The sequence below is a fragment of the Pteropus alecto genome, unplaced genomic scaffold, assembly GCF_000325575.1.
Source record: "Pteropus alecto unplaced genomic scaffold, ASM32557v1 scaffold79, whole genome shotgun sequence".
In the NCBI taxonomy this organism is placed as follows: domain Eukaryota; kingdom Metazoa; phylum Chordata; class Mammalia; order Chiroptera; family Pteropodidae; genus Pteropus; species Pteropus alecto.
Genome location: NW_006494612.1, coordinates 10,965,984 through 10,971,811, shown reverse-complemented (window position 1 = coordinate 10,971,811; position 5,828 = coordinate 10,965,984). Strand labels below are relative to the sequence as shown.

At 36.9% G+C, this 5,828-nt stretch overlaps 1 non-coding gene across 1 annotated transcript; it reads right to left on the bottom strand.

Moving 5' to 3' along the window:
- Nucleotides 1-1,077: 1,077 nt before the first annotated feature.
- On the bottom strand, nt 1,078-1,196 carry LOC112474315. Its single transcript, XR_003044346.1, has one exon. It is a non-coding gene; the product is annotated as a 5S ribosomal RNA (ribosomal RNA).
- Nucleotides 1,197-5,828: the final 4,632 nt, after the last annotated feature.

The window sequence follows — 5,828 nt, the reverse complement described above, 5'->3', positions numbered from 1 at the left end:
CTGTATACCCAGATCACAGTGAGACCAGCTGTCCTCTGGGGTGTTCCCACAGATCTCTGTGCTCCCTGGACACAATATTGCAACTCTTGCAGACAGCAAAGGTCTGCCTGCCATTGATTTCCATGCAGTGATCACCCGTGCCAGCCAAAGTTTGTTGCCTGTGTGGATTAGGAGATTAGGGGATGGGAGGGGCAAGGTTGTGGCAGTTCATTGTCAATGGGTCACCTGGGGCAATTTGTGGGTAGGGTGGGGTAGGGTCTCAGGGAGACAATGGCAGTCAGATCAATACAGCCTCAGTCTTACTGCAAATTTGTTAACTGTTGTGAGTTCCTGCAGAAGACCCAGATCACAGCAAGGCCATCTAGTTTCTATAGTCAGAGTTATTGGAATCTCCTCGGTTGGGACCCTGGGATAGAGAGCCCCCAGATGAGACCAGGACCCCCCTCTCCTTCAGGAGAGCCTCTGCAGCCTCGCTTTCCCTCCCATTGATCCTCCGCCACCTGCAGGTGCGGGTCCAGCCCAGTTCAGGACTTTGCCCTTCCTACTGGCTTCGATGTGGCTCCTTTATATTATTAGATGTAGGTGTTATGATCAACTGGACTTCAGGTGATTCTCCATGTTGATTATTTTATAATTTGGTTGTAATTTCCGGGTAGGAGAAGAACCCTGCTTTTACCTAGTCCACCGTCTTCCCTTGACTGCGAATCTGTGTTTTTTATAGGCATCCCCAATAACTCATCAACAGTTGGTCCACAGACCATGTTTTGAAAATACTACTCTACAGCAAGGTTCCCAGCATGGCACCTATGGAACAGGTTCCATCATTGAAGATAATCACACATATCCAAGTAAATAGGCATCCTTGAAGTAAGACCTAGGCAAGCACAGCACCCATATGGCTGAAGCACAAAAAGCCCCCAAACTCCAATTTTTGTACCATTTCAGTTACGGTCATTTCTTGAAATATAATCATGTAGAAAAAAAATAGCCAAGGCTCCTTACTAGAATTCTGAGCTCAAGAAATTCCTGAGAAACACCTCCAATTTCTTCCTTTCTTTTCTTTTCTTTTTTTTTTTATGCCTACAGCACCTGGTCTTCCTAGGTGGTCTCCCATCCAAGTACTAACCAGGCCCGACCCTGCTTAGCTTCTGAGATCAGATGGGATCGGGCTTGTTCAGGGTGACATGGCTGTAGACTGAAACACCTCCAATTTCTGATAGATAAGAGAATTACTAGCAGAAATTATAATTGACAAATATTGTAGGTAGATGAAAACAAAAGAATCAGTTTGCTGGCAGAGCAAAACCAAGGTATATATCAATGGATTTTTTTTAGTCTAAGGAATAATATAATCAAGATCCAACTATAATGAAAATGAATACTCAGTTAAATACTAATTTTGGGGTGAAAGGGTATAAGACAGGAAAAAATATAAGGTGGTTCAGTAGCTTGTCTTCAAGTTGGCCGCTGATATCAATCAATCCAACCCTGCATAAGCCATTTTCTCCTTAAAAGATATAGTCTATTTCTTCATTTCCTTGATTTTGGGCAGACCCTGACTTCTCAGACCAGAAGAATGTAGCAAAAGGAATACTGTCTTATTTCCTAAGCTAGGTCACAAGAAGCCTCACATCTTTGGCCCTGGATAGGTCTCTGGGAACACACACTGAGGAAAGTTGGCTACCTGTAAGAAGTCAGACTATGCTAGGCCCCTATTAAATAAGGAATTCCAAACTAGCCATTTGTAAAGATCTCATAAAGACACACGACTAACCTGCTTTCATTCCAACCATCACAAACCAGGCACCAGATGTATGACAAAGAAGCCTTTAGGTCCCAGCCACTATCTGACCTCAACATAGTAAGTAGGATGGACACCAAGGCAGAACTGCCCAACTGAACCAAGTCGACACATAGGCCATTGTTTTAAAACACTGTGGTTTGGGGTAGACGACAAAGCAATAGATAACCAGACAGTTGCCCAGGCCTTCATCCTCCCTCATTTCTCGAACTTATCTATTGTATTTACTGTTCCCAATACTCTACTCAATGCTATTGTTCAATCTAGTCTAATTGAGATGCTGCCATGGGAGATTACACACACACACACACACACACACACACACACATGCATGCATATCACTGTACTGTTTGTTCATAGTAATACAAAATCTAAGTATTTTCTCAAGGCCCAGCTGAGAGGTTACTTCCTTTTTTACTCAGAACATATGCTCCTCAGGAATATTTTCCTTCTTAAATAAAGCCTCTGCCATTCACTAGCATTTATATATTAGCTTGTGTTAATTTTTAGTAGCTATCCCTAACTTGAGTGTAAACTTGACACCATTTCTTGTATTTATTTGTATCTCAGTGCTTTATATCACAAAAGGTACTCAATAAATCTGGCATTTATGAGAATGTCAATTTTTTTTATAAGTTAAATATCTATAGCTTAAATAAAAGCTATAGATATTTAACTTGTTGGCAAAAACTGAGTAAAGCTATACTTCCCCTGGAAAAGGACAGTTTTTCTCACATGTCCACACGCCTATTCCCTCACATCTTTCAGGTCTAAACTCAAAAGTCACTGAGGCTTTCCTAGGCCACTCACTCTATTTAAAACTGTACCCTCTCTGGGTATATTAAACTTTACCTTATTGGGAAAATCATTGTTTGATGTTGACAGGCTACCTGGTCATCAAAGATTACCCTAACACCTTGTTAGAGTTAGTACCCTTTCTGACAAAACCCCACACTTAAACCTACCCATCTGACAAAGACTTAAGATTAAAAATCAAGTTGTAGCTTCTGTGGAGCATACCAGTAATTTAACTTTTTGAAACAGAGAATAAAATATTAGTTTTTGTCCTTTCTGAGACTCTCAAATCATTCTTTTCACCACATTATTATCTCTAAGGAAATTCCACTGCTTTCAGGATTTGACTGAAACTCAAACCTGACATTTAGAGCATTCCTTAATCTTATCTCCTTCTCATATAAATTCCATGTCCTGCTTAAATCTCATCTCTCTGCCTAAACATCTCAAGTTCCTCCATTTAAGATTTCTCTCTGCCTCCTCAGAGTGGTTTCTTACTCCCAACATTTCCTGTTATTGATCATGTCACTTTATGAGTATGTGTCTAATCCCTATAAGCCTGAGTGTCCATGGAATTAAATGTAATGATGCCGTGTTTTTTTTTTAAATCAATCAATTAATTAATTTTTTAATTGAAGAAATGATTTACATTTTCCCTCCCTTCCCCCTCCCCTCTGGTAACTAGTCTATTGTCCATGTCCATGAGTTTCTGTTTGTTTGTCCTGTTCATTTCTTGCTTTTAGGTTTATATCCCACATATAAGTGATATCATGTGATTTTCAACTTTTTCTGTCTGGCTTATTTCGCTTAGTATGATTATTTCAAGGTCTATCCATGTTATTGCAAATGGCAGTATTTCATCTCTTCTTATGGATGAGTAATATTCCATTATATATATGTAACGGTGTTGTGTTTTTCATTTCAAATTTCACTTGTTCATTGCTGGGAATTGTTCCTTAGTCTTATGATTAAGTCTCAGTTATTTAGTGAGCTTTGCTTCTGAACTGTGAACTTCACAAGTGCTTGTCATTTACCCACCGACCCCCTTATGTAGGACAGGATTGTAGAGTGGGCTGGATTTGAGTATTTTCCTTTCCCTTCGTTGGTTAGGCTCTGATAAAATTCCAGTAATTTGGGATCCAGTAAAATAGTTCCTTTTGAAGGAAGGGCTTGTTAAGAAGAACGGAATGCTCTGGCATATATCAAAATGGTTCCTTTCCCCTCCCATTAGCAGAAGCATGAGGTGATTTTTCTCCATTATTCACTTGTGAGCCTGGTTCAGTTTCTAAAGGTAAAACTCACGTAAATTGGCTCTCTCTCCTGTGTCTGGGCCCCTCAGATTTTTTAATTCTCAGCCTCCAGCAATTCATGAATTACGGTTTAGGTTTTCCTATCACAGCACTAGTTCCCATGGAGGTTTCTGTTCCAGTAAGTTGTAATTCTCTGTATTCTCCTGTGTGTCTTAATTTGGGGAGTAGAAGTTTGCCTTGTGATCTCACTTCTTTTATGGAACTAAGAGGAGTTGTCGATTTTTCAGTTTAACCAGCTTTTTACTTGTTTTTGTGATGGATTGACAACTTCCAAGCTCCTTATATGCTACATTATTAACCAGGAGGCTGCAACAAGTTTGTTTAAATTTTATTGGATCATAGCTATATTTATTAATTTATGTATTATCTATGGCAGAGTTGAGTAGTTGCAACAGAGGTCACAAAGGCCACAAAGTCTAAAATATACTGTTTCATCATTTATATAAGAAGTTGGCCAACACCTGACTTCGATTATTATAAAATCTCTTAAATAAAGGAGCTTTATTCTGATAGGCTTATAGAGGCTAAATATAGACTTATATAAGTCTAATATTCCTAGAATTCTCAGAAAGTAAAAGAACCGAACTATGTACTAGCTTTTTAAGGAAAAACAGATCACTTTCTCACAGAAACTGCTAAATCGTAAGCATTTTTAAACAAGAATCCAAAATCGTTGGGTAAATGATTCTTGTTTGACGGTTCGGGTTTTTAACAAATCTGTTAGTTCATTCCCTGGATTTGTCTTCTCATACAGACTAATTAATCTGAAATTCCTGAAATTCTTGTATTGGGTTATTAATCAGATTAAGAGTATTCTCACATAATGTTTAAAATTAGGATAAATGTAAAATTATACGTTCAAAATGTAGAACTATGTAAATTCTGATGAACTTTTTATGTGAACGTTAATTATACTCTGTAGTATCATTTTAAATAGAATTTCCAAGATCCTTAGTTAACTTTAACAGTTAAAGTTAATATTGGAAATAATATTAAATCAGGTTAACTAATCGATACGAGTTACAGAGATAACTTCTAAGTAACAGAATACTGAAACATAGGTTACTAAGATTAGATAGATAGATATATCATCCATAGACACAGATATATCTTATATATACACTCTATTTTTTGCATATATACACATGTATTATATAAATACACACATATACACAGTAAAAAATATATCAGTGTAGATATACATACACATGTATATAATGTGTACTTTATATTTAAAAAGTACACATTCTATATAGCTGATTTGACTATAAGGCAAAAGACATAAACCAAACCACAAGAAAAAGCATGATCAGGGAGAAAATAACATAACTGAAAAAATAGATATAATATCCCTACAATACAAAGAAATCCTATAAATTGATTTTTAGAAAAGACAAAGAATGAAGTATATTAACGGATGTAAACAGAAGAGGAAATGCAAAGGCTTGCATATATATTTAAATGCTCAACCTCACTAGTAGAAAAGTGGAAATCGAAACAATGAGACGGTTTTTCACCCATCATCTGGCAAAATTGTAAATACTGAGGATAAATGCTGATGACTGTTTTGAAACAGGTATCTGCAAATATTGCTAATGAGTTTATATACCATTTAGAGGAAGTAATCTTTGTAAAAAATAATCTGTTGAGATCAATTACAATTCAAAATATACATAACCTTTAACACAGGGATCTTATTTGGGAATTTCATCACATTTCCAAGTGAATAATTATCATGAGCTACTTTTCATAAAATACATGGATTTTTTTTTTTTGTCTATTCAGACAGCATTATTTCCAGTGCATTTGTGATTTTTTTTTTTAAAGTAGATGATAAATCCAAAAGCAGAAGTGAATACTATAAGCCTGAATAACAATGACCTAACACTGGAGGGTCGAGGAAGGGTTGTAGGTTTGTGTTG